We start from the raw sequence: 22856 nt of genomic DNA, 5'->3' as shown, positions 1-22856 counted from the left end.
GACCATACTTGAGTTTGACTCTTTCGTTCAATGTAAAAGTTTTGCAATCAGCCTGTCAATGTAAGCATAAGACCATACATATCTGTAACAAACTAAGCAATTATACATAAGGAAACTAGTATTCACCCTACGCCTGCTTGTCTATATAGCACATACGTACTTGAGTATCGTAGCACTATATACAACTATTGGCCGGAATGTATAGTAGAGATGTTTATTTTCATAAATTCATAAAAAAGGTGCCAAATAGCTATGTTGAAGTTATTTTTGAATAACAAATCTGAAGGTTTAGTTAACCATCAACTCTTTTACACTTATTTTGGGATGTAAACATGATATTTTTTGTAATTCGGATGAGTCGACTTTTCGTTATCTCGACTTTTTTCACTAGGTCCCGAAAAGGTCGACATAACGAGGTTCGACTGTATTTAAAAAAAAACACAAAAACAATATTTCAAGAGATTCCAAAAATTATTGGATTTTAAGGCACGAAATGGTAGAAAAGACACCTTAATTATTTACATTCATGATCAAATACAATATAACAAAAATTCATGGAACGGAAGTAATTATAATAAAACCTCAGCAGCAAAGTACCTCTAAATTAGAATGATGTTTGTAAGTTGTGTAATTTCTTTATTCAACCACAAACATTTATATTCTTGTTTAACCTTGCAGGCTTGTTAACCTGGGCTCCGAGTAACTTCAAGAACAACATGTGATGGGATTTATTGATGGTGGTGTTTATCACACAGTGCCTGGTATTCAAGACATGAATCATCATGTGCTTTGAGCTGTACGTGCATTCTTTTAGCGTTTAAAATTTGCTGAGTATCCCTTTACGACTAACGTTATTAATTAATAACACAGCTCTGCTTTTGAAATAATCGTCTAAGAAGATATTTAGGCGAAGGAAGTAAGCTTATGTTTAGGTAAGTGTGCGTTTAAAAACATTTGAACACTTTGAACACTTTATCGTGTAATCGAATATAAAACACTGCTTAATCCGTGACCGGAGTAGCTCTTGAAGCACCAATCTGACCAGTGATGATATTATTGAAATATACCACTCAACATTGGAATTCAGTAACTTCTGATTGTTTTTGTTCTTCTAACAGCTCCCTCTATAAACAGTTAGTTAGTTAATACAAGCCTAATGGTAAATTGTTTTAAGTGACACTCTTATTTAAAATCAATACATGCTCCTGTATTACAAACATAAATTTTGAAAAAAAACTTGTAACTACTTACTTAATAATGCATTTGTGGAAAATATTTATTACTGATAACACGATTGTAACCGTGTATTTGATAGCTGAAATCGCAAAGTAAAATATGGTAAACAAATTCGGTATAATTGCAATTTGGCGGTACATGGAACCTTGCAACATCTGTTACCTTTTAATCGCTTTCACGACAGCTTAATTAAACAATTGGCTAATCCCATCATGTCACAACTAAGGTGCATTTGCTTTTTATTCAAATTTATAGCATGCAGTTATTTTTATGATCCTCTTTAAACACATCAATCACCAGGGTTATCTAGAAAATAATTAAAACGCTTATTTTAAAATGACATTGTGTTTTGCTATTGTATGCATTGTGGAACAGACACGACAAAAATCTGATTTATTGCAATGAGATACCGTTTAACGTGTCGATATTGTTTTCGTATAGATCGTCAGTATAATCATAAAACAGTAAAAAGGAGCGTCATTAAAAAGTCTTTAAAATTGGTGTTTCGTATGGACATCCGGATACCAATCCACTCAGTGAGAACAACAACAAATGAAACAGTCAGGAACTGAGTCTAGCTTATTTACGACTTACTCCGTATTTTTGAAATAATTAAATTACGAAATTCATTGTTATGAAATTATCTCGATATTTTATTTAAGTTTGATATGAATGTCATTTAGTTTAAATTTTAGTGCAATAATGATAAAAACAAAATGATATAGGTTCAGATAAGTCCTTTATCAATGATTTATTTTCACGAATAGCTACGTAGCCACACTATTGCAAATATATGTTATCACCCTGGTTTATGTCTGTAGTTAACATGGTATATTTTATCCTTAGAAATCATTTGTAACGTTTAAATCATTAATGTAATGTTGCAAAAGCAGACTGATCGATATTTCGATATAATTAAATACGAATCAGTCTGCTAGGCATTCAGAAAGCGGAAATTAAATGACTAATGGCTCACCCTGTTACAGCTTATTTTTTTCTCAGAAAATGTATGAATTAAGATATAAATATGTATTTTACAACATATGTCAGTACGTTGTTAAAACCATTTAATGTTTACTTTTCATCGTTGGCCAAATATGCATCGGTTGTTGTTTGACTATGTAAATACATGCTCAACTGTTCATTTACATGACGATGATCAATGTTCATATATAATTTAAAAGTGAAGTTTATCATTTTGAAGGTCTTTATTCATGCATTAACCATTGAATGAAAATTGAACAATCTACATCGCAAGTTTTTTTTGGATATACACTCGAAATTTTACATTTCCATATACGGCAATATATTTCATTTATTCTGCAAAATGCATCGAAATTCGATGTTGCACAATTTCAAATAGTCTAATATAAATAGTTTATTGAAAAGTAAAATGAATTCAAGATAAAGTTGTGGTGGTGAACCATGCATAGCATTAGCTTGAGCAACTTTTTCAGATTGTCTGTGTTTCATCTTGGAATATGATAGGCAGAAACGCACCTAAAAAGTTTATGAGATATGAGATACACGGGTCAATTGTCACGCAACGCCCTGCTCCGCCATGTTTTTACCTCTAAATATCAAATGCCATGGAGGGTTGCATTACCCTCTACGGCATCTGATATCTATTTTATAAAACTGAATTTCAGCTGTTTAAACTGGTTACGTCTGCAACTATACAAGATTCCACAAGATAATAGTTATCAACTATGAAGTGATTTAATTTTCCTGCGTTAATATTATGTCATATAATAAACAATTTCTGGTTTATTCACATTTTTATTTTAAGATTTCTGCGCCTTCTAATGCGGATTTTCTATTTAACGAATTCACTTGTTCATTTATAAAGAAATTCACTACATATACAACAAGTTATTTCATTCAATTACGAATTACTAAAACATCAAATTATAAGGTGTCTATCAGTTCCCAATCAGTTTTAGCACAAGGGAGTAAAGCGTTGGTCAAAAAGTTTATTTTCAGTAAACTTTCGTCCGATCTATTCGAAATTTTTAGTGTCAATTTTTAGACCAACTCGAGGATAACATTAATAACATCACCCTGTAAAAACGTAATGTCAGGGTAACAGTTCGGATTGGCTGTAATATATACGAGAATTTAACATGGGCATGTCACGTGAGGTATAACTCAAAACCGCTTCTACAACGGATCCCCACCCCAAGAATTGGTTATTACACACGGTTCTGTTGTGAATAAACATTGATCAGACAAAGCAAAATCGTAGTCGCAGTTTATTTTAACACAACATTATTTTTAAAGTGTTATGTGGAAAATGGTATGATAAAATTTAGTTGGATTTTTATGTTGCATTTTGAAGGGGGACCTGCCCTCTATGTACGTTTACAACTGTAATACCTTTGGCGTTATCAATACTTATTCGTAACACACGATACTATTTCTCAAATGGTACCGATAAAGTTATAGTGATTTTAGAGCAATTTATTTAATTTAGAACATTGTTTTTCATTGTATTTTGCATAATAATATGCTTTAATAATGTAATACAATCAATCTATATGACAAATTAAGAAGTAAAGTATTGTACTCATGAAACACAAAACAGTGTAAGAAAACAAAACCATTCAAGAAACACAAAAAGGAAAGAACTAGCATATACTATCGGAGGTTTATAAATTACTATGATATTGGAGAAACACGGTCTGCAATGGATTGGAAATAGCAACAATTCTTTAAATACGGCCATAAAACTCAACCGTGACAATGACAGTTACAGCCTACAGGCAGTACAATAGCAAGAAAAAAATGTTTGTATGAATATTGTGGGTTCCTGTATAGACACTAATGAAAACATTTATATATCAAACCCATTCAACATATTTAGTTTTGCAATTGGCCATTTTTCACTATCCATCTCCTAGAAAATATTGAGAAGCACCATATTTAAGTGTAGCTCTATAGACACGTGTAAAAGCTGCAGTTTAGTTGTAAACCATATCTTTTTCCTTGAACTGGTATACTAACTAACAAAAGACGACAGTACGATGAGGAAAACGCGACAGCACGATGATAAAAACACGACAGTACCATACTACGATGCTGAAAACGCGAAATCATGAAACTACGATGCTGAAAACGTGACAGTACGATGGTGAAAACACGATAGTTAATCGCATTATCATAATAGTACTGTCGTATTACCGCGTTGTCGTTATCGTACTGTCGCGTTTTCATCATCTTACTGTCGCGTTTTCATCATCGTGTAATCGCATTTTCATCATCGTACTGTCGTGTTTTCATTATCATACTATTGCCTTCCTACGCAAGGCCAGAAAGGAATATTGTGTAACGTCATTAAACTGACAATACATATCCGAGATGTATTTCCCATTAGCCCTGGAATAGTACATTATGATGGTAAAAGATATAAGGCACTTAACATCAAATATAACGTGTCTGATGCGTGTTTCATGATATGTTGTTTGCGGCATAGGTTCATTAATGATTCCGTTCTAAGAAGATATCCTGGAGAGCGATGCAGAATAAGGACAACACGTTGCACATTATTCTGAAAAGGGTTAATGTTTTTTTAGTTAAAATGAACTACGTTCTGGTTTTTTAAAGATACTGCTTTATTTAATGACAAATTGTATACGACATTTTTTTTTAATCCAAAACATTATTTGATATATATATAAAGCTGTGAGTGTACAATCGAAACGCCAACAAATTGTTTATTTATTAAGAAAATATTTCATTGTAATTCAACTAAATATTAAAATCATTTCATCAGTTATTGGAAATTAAAGATAGCAGTATGAACTATGAACATGTTTTCATTATGAAAAGTTAAAAAGAAAGCATGTAAGTAATTTAGATATAGAAGACCATTTACGAATATAAATACACACACTGGAAGTTCGGTATCATAAATTGCACCTAACATAGGTGCATCTGTTCATCATTGCCAACACCCCTCAGCAACAATTGTATTCTATATTCAAGAGTCATGCTCATAAAAAGAAAAGAAAACGAACTATTTATATCGGAATGTGTAGCATATTTGTAACAATGGTTTATTTCATAAGATATTTCATGGGTTTTAACTTTCAGAATTGACAGCTTTTAGCAACTATTTTATTAAGCGATGATATCGTATCTATATTTTAGTTGGTTCTCATGTTATAAATCAATCAGTTACAATCAAACGGTAATTAAATAAATTTATTTCAAAAGTGATTTATTATTGGTATGCGACAAAACTAATGTAATAATTAAAACATATGTTAATTGAATGAAATTCTAATTAGTTTAACTCCCGAGAACATACAAATTCAGGTTTTTAAAAGATGCTACCCTCAAGGGATAGTTTCGGTCGCCATTTAATGGCACCCGTTACAAGTTTATAGTTTGCATCAATCATTCCATCACATATAAAGGGTCACTCATTCAAAAAAGCAACAATCTGTACCACCAAACGCCCGATAATGTTGCATGTCCCCTTAGCCAAGAGAAAGAATGTGTATGCAACGTCTGTTAATAACAACACATATTTACACCTCAACTTCCATTCCTTAAATGAACTGCCTTTCGGCAATTGCGTTTATCAATCGATCAACGCAACATCTTCGGATATGTTCGGATCGCAATTCATCGCATAACAATATATTTGACTGTTGATCTTGTTATTGTTTGTATTGTGTCAGCAGGTCCCGAAAAATATAAATCAACATTTTAGAAAGTGTTCATATATTTATTTTAAATGTATTGTTGCCATAAGTGTTTCATTTTTTCTTTGAAAAGTGATTTCAAGTGGTTGATCTTTTCCCGCGTTATTGTGGCGTCATTTGAAAAAATGTTTCCGGTTACAGTCGGGTCGTTCTATTTACAGAATGGGTAAGAAAGGATTGGTGAAAAGTTTTCTTAAATGAAATGAACTATTTTTTTTTAACAATTCTTGAATGAAATAATGAACTATTGGTGTAAATATAAGGAATGAATTGAGGGGTTGATATCATTATCTGGGATATAAACGCAATTGGGCTAGTTAAAGTACGCGTGGAGTCCTTCGGACTCCACACACTTTGACCAGCCCAATTACGTTCATACCCCGATAATGACATCAATCTCGCAATCCATTCCTTAGTTAATTGCATATATCTTATCGTTTAAATGTGAGATGTGCCTCATGTTAACACGGCATGATACGGGGTACTATGCATTTGCCTGTATAAGCAAAAACAAATCGACTTTATATCATTTGTTAATTGAAGCATGATAGCAAGCTTATATGAAACTTTAAAGGGGCTGTACACCGTATGATAAAATAGCGAAAATAAGGAAAAAATTATCGAAAACTGACATAAACTTGGCATCGATGTGTATAATGAAACATACTAACTGAAGTACCACATAGTTTACAATTTATTTACGTTTAGCAGTTATTTCGTATTTTTCCATTAAAAAAGATTACTGGGTATATCTACCGGGTCGAATTCATTCCTTTTGCGTGATTGGCTAGTCAGTGTAATCAGGTGATATTACCTAGGTAGGTGTATAGCTTAATTATGTCACCCAATTAGAGTAAGCCGTCGTAGCTCAGTGGATACGACGTTGGACTGCAATTTTGGCGACCCGGGTTCGAACCCGGTCTCTGACACAATTGTTTTTTTACATTTTGGTACTTTTTTTACAATTATGATATCAAAGCGTAACACATTCTATTGATAATTATCCTGAGATTCGTTACAGAAAAAGAACGTTTTTTGTGCCAATCTGGTGTACAGTCCCTTTTATCGTTAGGCTTATGAAAGCTATAAAACAGTGTGTTTTTTCAAATGATATCAGCCGAATAACTAAGAATGGATTTTTGTTCAATAAGTGAATAACAAATTTGTAGCATCCTTTAACGACATAATAACAGAAGACATATCTTCAATAAACCTCTAGGATATATCTTACTTTTGTAAACAGAAATCTGGAATTTTAGAAGACTTAGTCGAACAAGCAGTGAAAGAGTTCAATATTGTTCCACATTGTTGCTATTCGTAAGATAAATGTATTTTGTTCAAAAGATGTAAATGTGTCGCGGGAAATGTTGCTTTTGGCTTGTTTGCATCGTTAAACATAATGGTAACGACATGGTAGATTGTTTTTGACAACAGTTATTTAAAAACCATCACAAACGCTTTTTGATGCTTTAATATAGAGTAAACATAGATTAAAAGATGTGACACAGTCAACGTACATAATATATTTACAAACATTTTAAATTATCGTCGTTCTTTCGGGGTTTTTTAAAAGAGAAACCGTCATTTTATTCGTAGTTGTTGAATGTTGAGTTCCACACGTTTAAAAACATATAATTCACTTAATGTAGGAAATATTGTTATACTTTAAAAAACTTTATAGACTACATATTAACTGTCGCCAAATGTATTTTAAACGATCTCATGCAACATAAAAATACACAATGTATACACGTAAAAAGTGTGCAAGCATAGTCACACTAATACTAACTACACAAAATTACAAAATTGTATTCAACGAATCATACTGCCAGAAAGCATCTTGTTCAAAAACTTTCTGATAACAATGTTCCGCCAAACCAGATAATGCAGATCACTAGTCACAGAAATATCCAGTCAGTCAACAAATACAGCCACATTTACACTCATTCTCAGGAGAATAGGGATATTGATGTCGCTCAGTATCTATTCTGTATAGTGTGTATGTGATCCAAAACTATTATGATGAATGTGAAGTACTAAAAACCACAAAAAGTTAACACCATAATATTAGAACCAGCTGCATTATCAACGTTTGTACATGAGGACTTTGCCCGCAATTTGTAATGTTCGAGACTGTCGCCTTTTATCTAAAGTGACAAACAACACGAGAACATTTCAAACATCTCCATCTTGACAAACACAGGAAATATGAAATCAATGCCATTTTATTGCCATTTTAATCAGCTGTCGTTTACCAAAAACACAAATGCGAATTTCGCAGCAGAGGCTTCTCAGTACACATTCCATGACGGCTAGAACATCATGTTCGCTGGAAACATTCTTCGGTGGAACATTTACAACATCAACTTCTAGGCAGTATAGTCAAGGCTACTGAGCCTCAAAATAGGCTGAACCCGGACAAAATTGATACAGAAATAAAAGTTATGTTTTCTGAAAGTTCAATGTCTGTAGTTTCCATAAACACAAAGTTCCCAAAAGTTCCCGACTGGGAAACTCTATAATTCAAGATGGCCGCCAAGATGGCCGCCATAATTTTGAAAAATACCAGAGCTGCTTAAAGGAATTACATTTTCTGGCTTTGAATGTTTAAAAATCTTATTTATTGTCACTATTATATCTATATTTATAGGAATAAGTCTTGTTATGGCATAGTTTCTATTTTTATTAAAATATTTAAAAACATATACATAATATATATATATATATATATTTTTTATTTTTTTTTTTTTTTTTTTTTTTTTATCAAAATATTTGTTTTCTGTTCGTTTCATTTAATTATTTAAAGCAAAAATGACTTATAAAGCCTTTCATGTGCTTAACTAATTAAATATGTGTACATTTTGATATTTTTGGAACATGTCAGAAGTTACTGAAAATGAACACTCGTTAATACAAAAAAAATAATACTGTGCATGGTGAGTGGGTGGGGAAGTGTTACATGTATTTCAACTATTAAACTTCATCTTTTTCTTTTGCACAACTCTTGATCATTTTCTTCACTTAACATAGTTGTGATTTATTATTTACTATTTAATAATGATTTGCTATATTTGGAGAAGTAAATGACCAATTTCAATGAATGGTGGTTTAATGAAAAATAGCAAAATGTACAGTGATGGAATTAGCGCTCCCAGTAAAAACCCAGATATTGCAGACATTAAATCAGACAAAAATAGTGGAATTGATAGCAGTGATATTTACCAACATTTACAAGCAGCAATGAAAGAATTTGACAGCTTGTTAAGTGCAGAAGTGGACTTAAAATCTGTAGTAAAGTCACCAAGAGTTAATGAAGTTAAAATAACAATACATAATGCGGAAATAAACATGAAGGGAAGTAGAACTGCCAAGCTATGGTTGGGTTATCTGGAATTGCTAGACAATTTGAAAAAAATAATCATAAAAGGCGAACGTACTGGTGACTGGCTGCTTCACTTACAGTCCTTATTAGAAATGCTTCCATTCTTTGCAGCAACTGGTCACATTGCATATGCAAAATCTACTTACATTTACCTGAATAAGATGCTAGATTTACCAACAACACATCCTCAAGTTTACAGGAATTTCATGAAAGGCATGCATGTTATTGGACGTTCTGACAGATACTGGGCTGGGTTATCTACGGACCTCATCATAGAACAGATGTTGATGCGCAGTGTTAAAACAGTCGGTGGCTTGACAAGAGGAAGTGGAATGGATGAAGCTCAGAGGGCACAGTGGATCTTGTCTAGGCCAGCATGTTCAGAAATCAATTACAAAATGCAGGAATTAACAGGTCAGAAATGTGAGTCAAGCGAACAACACAAAGAAAGCAGCGAGTCAAGGAAGAGTAGAGATAATGATGATATTCAAAAGATGTTTGCATGTCTTGTGGATAGAAACCCATTTATGTACAGAGTAAGGCTTCGCCGTAATCATCTGCATGTTGTGAAACTCCATGTACACTACGAAAACGCTACAAAATCATCGTAGAAAGCGAAAGCGAATAACTTTTAAATCCTTGCACACAGTAAAACTTGACAGACCGATGTAGGTCACATAAACCGCGTAAATGCAAGTACTCGCAGTGGGGCGTCATCAGATTGTGTTCTGATTGGGGTTTTTTGGTTTAAATTGTTCGTTATTCATGTTGTTTGATATGTTACTACTCATTTTTATATTTTTTTTTTATTTTTTTTTTGTCATTTTATACAAGATTTTTATTAAACTCGTCCATGAAATTTCATGAACTCGTTTAATAAAATCTTGTATTAAATGACAACTCGTGTCAGATCCTATATTTGTTTCGAACTACAGTTCCAAACTGTGTATTAATACTAAATGAACTCGCCACTGTTGTTGTTTTTTTGTTTTAACCTTGAATGATACCGCATAATTGTTAGGGATGATCTGTATTCCAGAACAAAATTGAATAATGTGATTTCATATTAGGTCTTTGATCTGCTTTTGACAGTAAATACACTGTTTTATGTTCGGTAAGTTCAAGCATGTATAAGTATTACATAAAATGCATCATTATGCTAGATGCCTCAGCATTGTGCCTGTTAAATGGAGTCATTTTCAAACTCTTTTCTTCTTTGCCTGTAACTATAGTTGTCATTGAATCTTTAATGATTTCCCCTTTTCATCTTAAAACCATTAATGAACAGTTGCATTTGACATTGTTAAGGGCGAATCAGCCTGGTAGAAAGCGGAAAGGATTTATGTCTAACTTGCTCAAATTAATAAGACTGTTACATACTGGCCTTGAGATTGTTATGATGTTTATGCTGCAAGTAAAGACATTTATCAATATATTATCGATTGGTTTGCGCTGTTACTTTTGCCTCATTATGGGCAAATGTATATATCGGCTACATTTCGCTATTCAATAACACTGTGCTTGACTTGTAATTTTAAAATCAAGACGAAACAAATTTAATTATTTTCATCATATAGCATTTTAAGAATTTATATTTCGCAAGGAGAATTTGGTATCACGTTTCAAAGCTTTCGTTCTAGAATAAGTTTCTAGTCGATAATATTCTTAGAACATGTATTCGCAAAATCAACATTGTGTCTGAAAAATCTATTTAAAACTTTAATAATAAATCATTCGACACGAGCAAGTTGTAATGACCCACAAGACAAAGCTGCACCTGGAACTACGGGTATCACATTTTTCAGATTACTTGTGTCTTTGCTTTAGAATTCTATAAGCGGCAGCGCACGTGTACATGGGCGGATTTTCACTCTATGTACGCTTACATCTGTAATATAATTTACTCCTTTAATACGTATGTGTACTACATGGCATTTTATTTGCTATGCACAAGAATAATAAGAGTATACACATATTTCGGGGTTGAGTTTTGAAATATCTCTTTCAACTTGTTCTTGTTGGCTCACTAATTTGTACATAAATCATTAGCCACGTAGGTTTTACCTGTTATTTAAAATTTGAACAGTGTACAAATGCATGTGAACAACAAATAGTCCACACGTGTAGATAGCCATACAAGTAGCATTGTTCAACCTTTCTAACATATGTTGAAAATGAAACCAAGTATAAAAAGGCAAGGACACTATTTTGCATTTAATTAAATATACTTGCTATTTGATGGTTTACAAAACTGTAACTAAACTGTGCTGGTTTTAAAAGGCCATGATGTGGTTGATTAAGTTCAATGCATGGATGACATTGCAAAATATTGCATGAGAGTTAACTGAATACATATGAGTGCATTATATGGACTATATATATAACAAAACTATAAGTGAACTGCAACGATAAAGCCGATTCTAACACGAAGTTGACGTTACAAAGGAATCCATAAAAGGAAGGTGTATATGTAGGTCCCATCTGAACATTGTAAACCGTTGTGTTCAAGCATACATCCAAACCTACAAGTTAAAACCAGTTATTCAATAGTTTAATAATATGCCATTTTCAAAGATATCAAAATGATTGTATGAAATAATTATATTGTTTAAAGGTCCGATATATCAATGATTAACTTATTAGCGTCTTCATATAAGAAAAGTGGCTTTGTTTCAAAAAATGATCTTCATTAGTTCAAGTCAGTGCAAGAGTTATCCGACTGATAACAAACCTTCGTGTCTTTGAAGTTCATTCATGTCAGACTGCTTAGGTACTAGGTAAAATTGGATATTTGAGTGACATGTTAATTTGTTCTGATAAAGATCACTTGATGTAATTGTTGGAACAGCATAACATTTTGTCAGTTATAAAGTATTTTTTTTTTGCTTATACTTGTTGTATGATTATGATGCTATGTTGAAAGACAGGAACATACGTAAACATTACAAAAATGCATATGTAAAATTTAGATAGTGATCTTTTAAACTCCAAGACGATTATATCTTTGTTGTTTTGAATCAGTCGTAAAGATTATCATACAGTTTGATGGTTAATTGGGAGGCAGTGTTGCGATGCATACAATTTCGATTTATCTACATCAGTTTCCAATATTTCTTGTTTGATTTATTTTTAAAACAAACATGAAAATACTCATTAGTTAAGAAGAAAATTGGAAGTATAAGTTTTGTATACCTTGCTTCTTCCTTAAGAGATATATGTTGTTCTTTAATATGACTTACGGTATTGAAGGTCTGTCGTTTGCCTTCAATGTTTCACCTGTTTGTTCTTGTTCTTCAATAAATACAGAGACAAACAGTTTATGCTTGAGGAGCGCCTGACTGGCTTGAAGCGCGAAATGATACTGGAAATCCCATAACCACATTTAAGTAATAATATTTAGACAAAATGCCGTATCTTAATGATAAATGAGTTTGGATTAATTACATGATCATGATCGACTTTGGGTCGGAGAGTCTTTAGATGTTAATTGTTTTACAAGCTGTTGAAACGTAAACTAATAAGTATGTGGTTATTGCATAATACACCAATTCCTCTGTATTGTGATTACAACCAGCTATAAAAACTGAGCTTTATTTCCTGAAGATATCTTGCTTTGAACCTAGGGTAATTATGGGAAGCATTGTTTCTGAAATGAATGACTTTACCAACTTTCTGAAAGACGAATGGGCGAAAAGAATTTTAAATTTCCAAATTGGTTGTTCGCTTTCTGGTCTGGTATGAGATTGATAAAAGTAAGAAAATATGTCCAAGATATGTTTTCCATAGGCAAAAGGCCGTACGGAATTAATGACATAAAGTAACAAACGACTTCAATCAATATATAACGTGTCTCAGGCGTAAACGACACGATATATTGCCTGTGGCCTTTGTACTAAGATACGGCAGTTCTACGAAGATTTCTTAGATTGGGCTACAGAAGGCCAGAATGTTCCACACACAACAGTTTAATCAAGTACTCTGACAGGGCGGAAAGAAATAAAAATGAAAACGCTTTTTCTTTCAAGATGATATTGTTTCATTAAATGACAAATTACTGCTATATTTTTGCTCGACAAATACACATGCGCAATCGCCTCTCTTTGTTTCAGTATGTGAAAGTGTAATACAACACATTGCTTGATTTACAGCTTTTAGTGTGTATGACTATCGCTACACAAAGAAATATTTTTAGAAATATACATTACATCATCACTCAACTATAAATCAAAATGATTTCATCAATTATAGGAAAACAAATATAAAACTATAAAGTATGAAACTATATTGCAAAGGCGGTAATTAGAATGAAATCACATAAGACTTATCTATAGGTTTGGGGACATTCTATAAAAAAACCCACAGACTTGAGAAAACATATTTGGGAATCATAACATGCACCTGCAATAGGTGTGTCTGTTCAACATTGACAAAGCTCACAGGTAACAACATTATTTTAATTTTCAAATCTTATGATAACGAAGAGGTAATAAAACGAAAGGATACCGGCGTTATGATTTATTATAACTTAATCACTATTTCATTTTGTATATGAACATTCATAGGTAAAAACTTTCTCAAATTGACATTAGCATACACTATCCTTAAAATGTATCCACTTATTTAATATATGTATAATTAAGTGGTATACAACGAAATGATACTTAGTAAGATCATTTTAGTTTCATTGGAGTTTGTTACATGAATGTTAAGCAACAGTAATGATGTTTTTATTAAACTCATTTGATTTTTTTTTTCGCAATGAAACATCCCAGAACCTACAAAATCAGCAATAAAACGGGGAACTCCTCAAACCGTATTTTTTTTGCATTACAATATCTCGCAGAATTTTTTTGTTTAGTTTGCCTCAATCATTATAACAAAACTACAAACAAACAACAAAACCGGTATGGTTGATTTCCGTTAGCTGCAGGAAATGTATGCTTGTAGCTTTGTTGTATGCACCATGTGTGAACAACAATTTAAACCTCAACTTTAACCGAAAATAGATACCTTTTTTATTACGTAAATAAGGACAATCTGATTCAAGTCGAGGGGACACAAACATTTATACAACAGCAAGTCCGGCCTAAGACTGTTTTGTTTTTCTTAGGAAACTTGTGAATTATATATTAGCATTACTGATTAAACATCGGAGAATAAATAGCGTTGTATGTTGCTATGGGTGAAGACACATTTGCGGATCAAGCGGTATGTATTTGGGTATGGATTGTATCACAATGCCACATTGGTGGACTAAACCGTTTTATGTTGACATAGCTAATGACACATTTGTGGATTCTACCTGTTGTATATCGTCATTGCTAATGACACATTGTTGGCATATTCCAGTTGTATTTGGTCACGGCTAATAACACTGTGATGGCTTATTCCGGTTGTATTTGGTCATGGCTAAAGAAACAGTGGTGGTTTTTTCCGGTTGTATTTGGTCATGGCTTATGACATAAGGGTGGCTTATTCCGGTTGTATTTGGTCATGGCTAATGATACAGTGGTGGCTTATTCTTGTTGTATTTGGGCATGGCTAATGAAACAGTGGTGGCTTATTCCGGTTGTATTTGATCATGGCTAATGACACAGTGGTGGCTTATTCCGGTTGTATTTGGTCATGGCTAAAGAAACAGTGGTGGCTTATTCGGGTTGTATTTGGTCATGGCTAATGAAACAATGGTGGCTTATTCCGGTTGTATTTGGTCATGGCTAATGAAACAATGGTGGCTTATTCCGGTTGTATCTGGCCATGGCTAATGAAACAATGGTGGCTTATTCCGGTTGTATCTGGCCATGGCTAATGAAACAATGGTGGCTTATTCCGGTTGTATTTGGTCATGGCTAATGAAACAATGGTGGCTTATTCCGGTTGTATTTTGTCATGGCTAAAGAAACAGTGGTGGCTTATTCCGGTTGTATCTGGCCATGGCTAATGAAACAATGGTGGCTTATTCCGGTTGTATTTTGTCTTATTAGTTCTGGTTTAATCCGTGTTTGTTATGGCGTATTATTCATTTGTGTATTTAACCGGTTGTATTTTAGCATTGTTAATGACACATTGGTGGATCTAACCAGTTGTATTTATATTTAACTGATTACACATTGATCGATTTTACCGGTTGTATCTTTACACGGCTGATTACACCTTGGTGGATCCCACCGGTTGTATTTTGTCTTGGTTAAAAATAATGATGGATTAATTCTGTTTTGTGCCATTGTTAATGACATATTGGAGGATTACACTGGTTTTATATTTCCTTACAATGAAGCATTAAAAATCATGTGTAGATCAAATATGATGTATTTTGGCATTGCTTTCGGAGACAAAACCGGTTGTTTCGTCCTCCACCTTAACCTTTGCCACTAACGACGCTCTACAGTGCATTAATTAGGTATCGATCCTACATATAATAATTGTTCGTAGCATGACATGTTGTTTTCTTTATTCAATCGTAGAACATATTTGTTCTACAATTTTATAAATAAACAAAAGTACCAATTATATAAGAATTCTGAAAAGTAGAGAAATAAAAACTGTTAATCTGCAGTTGTTTATGTTCTTTATTGCCTCAAACATTCAAAGCGTTTAGCGTTTTCACCGGTTGCGTTTCCTCTAAATTAGATAAAAATAAATCGGAAAGAAGGCTCTATCCTCTATATGCGCAAAACATTTCAATAACAACGAACTGGATGTTCATGAAACTGAATTTTAGGATAAGTGTTATTACTATTGAAGATATAGACACGGAATTTCCACAGACTATGTCAAAAAATAGGATTATGAACAAGTTTAGATGTTATCTTATGTAGTTGACTGTATATGCATCAAAACGGAAATTACAACTCACTGGTTATTTTAACTGATAATTGACAATAGTATTTTTCCACCAACTCAAACATTTTGTTTGCATATGATTATGGGTAATCACGAAAAGATGTCTATTGTATTATCATCGTTCATCATTTTAATTAAATGGAGATTTTTTAAGTTGTATATGATGTTTATCCAAGCACAAATCTATAAATAGTCGACGATTAGCCTACCTGCACAATGCAGGCTTGTAAACCTGGACTCGGAGTAGCTGCAAGAACAAGATGTGATAGATGTTATGATTGCTGGTGTTTACCACATAATGTTCTAGACATGACGCAGCATGTGCTTTGAGCTTTAGGTGCATCTATTGAGCTTTGCCGTTAACCCTTTATCGATTGCTGATTAACTCATTTGACTCAGTTCTGCTATTGATATTATTCAGTTGTCTTAGCAGATGTGGAGAAAGAGACTATGAAGATTCAAAATGTTAAAAAAAAAATCCGTATATAGAATATCATTCATGAAATGGAATGAGAGTGCTTTGAATGGTTTTATAAAATCGCAATACACATCCAACATCATGTTTAGTTTCAACGTAATTTTACAAAGGTTGTGTTGAAGGTTATGTTAACTTATTATGATATAAGCCACTCTCGGTGGCACGGTGTTGTGGGAGTCAATGTCGTGTGGTTTTGGGAAGCGGACGAGTCTGGAGAAATCCCACGTGTTCTCATTTAATGTATCGTATATGGTGTGACAAATCAAAACGGCCAATACCATTCTTCCCTAATATAAATCCCGTTTTCCTTGCACATTACACCATGAACATAAACATGCTATAGCTGAGAGTAAAATTATTAATCATCTTCACAACAAAAATAGTTTCACCCCACGTGACACTTCGATAGCAGGCGCCTTCGAATTGCATCTGTAGATCCATTGATTTCTTGTTCCAAAGATGTAATAGGCCTTTCTCAATATTTATGCATGCTTAACATTCATTGTTCTACGAAGATTTCCCAGATTGGGCTACAGAAGGCCAGAATGTTCCACACACAACAGTTCAATGAAGTACTCTGACAAGGCGGAAACGAATGAAAATGAAAATAAATTCGTTTTTCTTTCAAGATGATAGTGTTTCAATATATGACATATTACTGCTATGTTTTTGCTCGAAGATACACATGCGCAAGTGCCTCTCCTTCTTCCAGTATATGATATTTTTGTAACACAATACCTTGCTTGATGTACAGCTTTTAGTGTATAGAGCTATCACTGCACAAAGAGATATTTTTATCTTTACTGAACTATAAATCAAAATTATTTCACCAGTTATAGGAAATAAAATATAAAACTTTAATGTATGAACCATAATGTAAAGACGGTAATTAGAATGAAATCACATCAGACTTAACTTTAGTATTGAGACATTCTATAAAACACAGACTTGATGAAAAATATTTGGGAATCATAACATGCACCTGCAATATTATTTTTTATTTTCAAATCTTATGATAACGAATAGGTAAAAAAACGAAAGGATACCGACCTTATGATTTATTAAATCTTAATTACGAATTTATTTTGCATTTGAACTTTCATACGTAAAAACCTTAGCATTCGTAATCCTTAAAAGTTTTTGGAATTATCGTATACGCATTTGTTCAATTACGATTCGATATATATTTATTTGATATATTTATAATTAAGTCTTGTACAACGAAATGGATTTTAATGTATGAATTTTAACAGTAAGGATATTATTATAAAGACACCTGCTTATTTGATATTTTTTCTCGCAATAAGACTTCCCAGAACCTACAAAATCAGCATTTAAACAGCGTTATCCTCAAACTGTAGTTTTTGTGCATTACAATAACACGTAGAAAACATCTTTTAGTCTGCCTTATTCATTTTAAGAACAACAAAACCGGTAAGAATGGTTAATTTCCGTTATCCAACGGATATGCATGCTTGTAGTTCTGTTGTGTGCACCATGCTAGAACAACCATTTTAACCTCACCTTAAACCGACAATAGATTCTTTTTGTATTTGTATAAGGCCAACCTGATTCAAGCCGAGGGGGACACAAACATTTATACAACAACAAGCCCGGGCTTATAATACACAAATTACGATAACTCCATATCGTAGAATGTATTTTCAGTCATTTATTTGCATATACGTTATTACAAGCCAACGCTTCAAATAATACCAACTATGTATGGATTCACCAGCATATAAGATAACCTTAACGTCAATGACACCATTAAATCATATGCATAGTTGTCGAACGGATACCAGAACAACTTGTGGATGGGGAGGTTTGATAGGTGACAGTCGCTCACCGAAGATGTCGTGGGATTGATCCCCACTAGGACTTTCCACAATCTTTCAGTATTGCCATCAGTGATGGACATGTAAAGGAAAATCACGAATGCATCATTCAGATGATACGGTCTCTCCGATCATGATAAGGAAGTTACCTATCAACCAAACATGACGCAAACACAACCATTCCGTAACTAAGTTATTTAATTGAAACTTTATCAATTTAACAACGATTGTGACAAGCTATTGCAACTTATAATAATCTCCCTCGTTGGTACGATGTTGCGCGAGAGTGTGGTCTTGTGGTCTACGTTATCTATAACACACTCGAGTTCTAATAGTTCAACCAAAAACGATTTTGTACGTGAGGGTCATTCCGAACGATAAATGACGAGACGAGAGCATCGATCAATGCCATTTAGTTTAGTCTAAACACAATCTTTTTTTTGTATATGAACGTAACTCTACACAATGAAATAATTTCCCATTTCTTCAGGCTTCAAAAAAATAATATGCGACATTAAAATCAACATTAGTCGGTATAAAAACACGAAAACAAATACTATTTCATTAGGAAAAAAACTAGTGTATTTTTATATAATCAGTTTTATTGCATAAAAAAAATATTTCATTCAGAATAGCAATGTCAAGTTATACAAAGTGTTTCAAACTTTAACATTATTAAATCGAACGGACGAGAGGTTCTAACATTATTGGCTAAACCCTCAATGATATGAGAAATTGTACATGTGGAATAACCGTAATAATTGTGGAATATGAAGCATACGTTATTCAAGGTTATTCCCTATATAAGTTTAATTTCTTAAAGATTTATCAGTGTTTCATTTTTCTGTCATAAATATGATGGACAATACATTATTTCTCGACATCTTAGTTCTTTGTGGATACACCTTGAATATTAAGTATCGCATTGGTTAAGAAATATAACCAACCGCTTAAGGTCAAATAACATTACAAAGACCGGACAGTCCGAGTTAATATGAACCGAAGCTTTATACGAGGTCCATTCATAGATATATAATTCATCGATCAATTATATATCTCAGCTGTCATTTATTAGAATATTTGTTTTGGCAAAATTGTTATTGGAGAGATTTGCATGCAAGTGACAGGATAAAAGCAGTAGTTCTCCGTTTAAAGGGGAGGAGGGGGGTAAATTATAATGAATTACATCTGCATCTATTGTAAAGTATTGGAAACGTTTCTATCAATGTGTTTTAGTATTCCGTTCTGATCGATAACAGGATAACGTCATATTTGTGATGTTGACATAAGATGTTGGATTAGAATGAGCTTGTGCACACAAACATGTTTAAACCCTCTTACACTAATTATCGTACACCAGGCCCCAATATCACGAAAATGCTTAAGTTAAACCTCAATCTCAACTCATTTTACCACATATAAACATAGTGTTGTTCAAAATCTTGCATGTTTTTATGCTTTTTGAAAACGTATTTTCTCATAGAATGTGTTATTGAAAGATTTTGACAATATTTCAAAGAAAACTTATTCTAGACCAAACATATACTTGAGTAATTTTTAAAAGGCAATGAATTGTACTCAAGTACATTTTTGGCTGAAGAATAGTTTTCCTTTGGATAATAGAACAAAGGTTTCACAACATATTCAAAGATAAAATGCGGTATAATAAATGATAAAAAGCATATTCATTTTTCAATAAATTTTGTGTTTTATGGTAAAATAGGTTGAGATTGAGTTTGTGATTTGACTAAAGTACTTTCGTGATATTGGAGCCAGAATGATGGTGCTATGCGTACTGTTAGATATATCATTTCCAAACCTCTGATAAATGAGAATGCCTTAACGTTCTTGTAACATTGATGCATCACTTGCCAATATTGCCATCCTATGAAAGAAATTTGAATTCATACATATGTGCATTGTTTTGAGGTTATAAGAGCTGAGGTCTGGCGTGTTTTTGTACATACATTTTCGTAGATTATACATGACAGACGGTCATCATTGACACGGCCATCAACGAATCGTTATATTGTGTCCATTTCTGGAATGCTGGTTAGATAGCCGTGACACTTTACGTCGACCTCTTTCCTGTAGTCTGTGAAACTTGTGTTAAAATAATGTTTTCCCATACAAGAAAATGTATAAAATTCTTAGACAGACAAAAGATGAAACAAACCTTATCGTGATAATAAAAAATATATCATCATGTATTAGCACTATATTATAAAAAAAAATCTTTAACAATTTTTCCATTTGGGAAAATCAGTTTTTGGAACGCATCATTAAAAGCATTATGCATAGTGATGGTAATTATAAATATTGCTTTTATTTCATAACTTCTTCTTACTTTCTCAAGGCGACGCGAAAACTGATAACCTAACAGGTGAATTACTAAAAATATCAACATTGCTTGCAAATCAATTATAACAGAAATTGTCCACGAGTTTCAATGGCGACTGAAAAACATTGCTTCTTTGACTAGACTGTTTGTTTTGCAATTTCTAATAAATCTTCCATACTGTGGATGTTAAGTGTTCTATGGAGCTTCTATGGCACTTTTACATTTTATATAAATTGCAAAACCGTTCAAAATTGCAAACCGGGAAGAAAGTACAACATCTTTTATCAACTTGGAAATTATTCAGGAACGGTTCAATGCGTTCTTGACTTTACGTTTATGGGTAAAAAATGCGCAAAATTTCGAAATAAATGATATTCGTTTGATGATTATTGCAGACGTATTTTACATTTTGCAATTACGATAACAAATATTATACTTGTTGTACTCAACAGAATATTTAACGCAATATCTAGTAAAGCACAAACTGGATGCCAATGTTCATACTATTATAGGTAAACATAATTAAAGAAATAGGGCTCAACATGAAAGGAATTTCAATCATTTCATTTAATCCTTGCTGTTGTTGTTGCTGAAACTTAAGAGATTTCTAATCGAGCAATTGTCATATGAAACAAGATCCAAAGCACATATGTTGTTTTTTTACTTCGGTTACTCACAAAAATCCGTAAATAAGCAAAGCTGTAGTTGGAGTTGTTCCAGTAATTTCCGGAACTTTTCAAACACCTTACATCATTTTTAAATCACAGCATTTTATTTTTAGATTGGGAATTACGTTTTCAACATGAAATGTATATACAAATGGTGGCTGCAATTGGTTTTGCATAGAAATTATGTCGGGAATATTTAAAACACATGCTATAAAAACATATTTTATTTTGGCCGAAAAAGGCTGCATAATTATTACACACATACGATACATAACAATAGCAGCCAAATCACGCAAAACAAAAACTCGGCCAAAAATTAAATTGACAGAGCTACATGTCTAGCGGCCTGAATCAAAGATTCGTCAGAAAAACCTTAATAAGGTAAATAGCAGTCCGACTTCCAGTTGCCAAATAATTGAACAAGTTCACCAGGAACTCCACACATATAGTAAAAAGAAGCACCTCATCTTATCAAAGTATGTAAAGTATACTCAGAGGATCCATATACAGAAGTTAGTTTCATGATGCGCTTAAAAGTTCTGTCAAGCTTACTTGCATCAGGCGGAACTAAAGAATGAGACCCATCCACACAAAACAGAAGATCCAATGAGTTTGCTGGATTTAGAATACACATATTACTATATGCGGCAACTGAATGTAGCGGAGATTTGTCATTCTTAATAAAAATATCAGACGACCGTTCTCGCGACTTAAATTCTAACAATGAATGTAAGCGCCAAATACAGGTTATTAAGCGTAGAATTACTTAAAAGGGATGGATGGTATTAGAGGTACAAGAGTTATCTCCCTTATAATTAAGATTTTTTGAAGCAAAAATTGCAAATGCAGGATAGCTTATTTAGTTACTGATTTCTTTGATTCCTTTACATCAAGTAATGTGTTCTTCCTTATTTTGCCAACCTCAGACAAGTAGATCCAAACATTGAGCCATGCTAGAATTCCTTATTTTGCCCACAGGCAACGATAAATTAAGTTCCCGTATGGAACTCCTTTCCATTGTCATCACACTATATCCTCCCTTGGGTAGACCGTCGTATGTAACACCATGGACACCTTGTCTTGTGGCAATATTTAAAATCCAAATTAATTATTTCTCGGTTCAAGTGGCACCAAAATAAGGTTTTCATGCTGCATTCAAAAAATAATGATTTACTCTCCTCAGATTTACTATTTAAAAAACGATTTGATTATTTGCATAATCTAAATTACTGCGCGCATATCCACAATTACAAATGATCACATATATAAACGCAAATTCTTATTACTACGCACAAAAGAGTTCCAGTGTAGAAAAATGCATTTTTACTTTTTTTTTGTATAACTGAGGTTGGAGAAACAGC

Source organism: Mya arenaria, chromosome 9, assembly GCF_026914265.1.
Source record: "Mya arenaria isolate MELC-2E11 chromosome 9, ASM2691426v1".
In the NCBI taxonomy this organism is placed as follows: domain Eukaryota; kingdom Metazoa; phylum Mollusca; class Bivalvia; order Myida; family Myidae; genus Mya; species Mya arenaria.
This window is presented reverse-complemented; position numbering follows the sequence as displayed.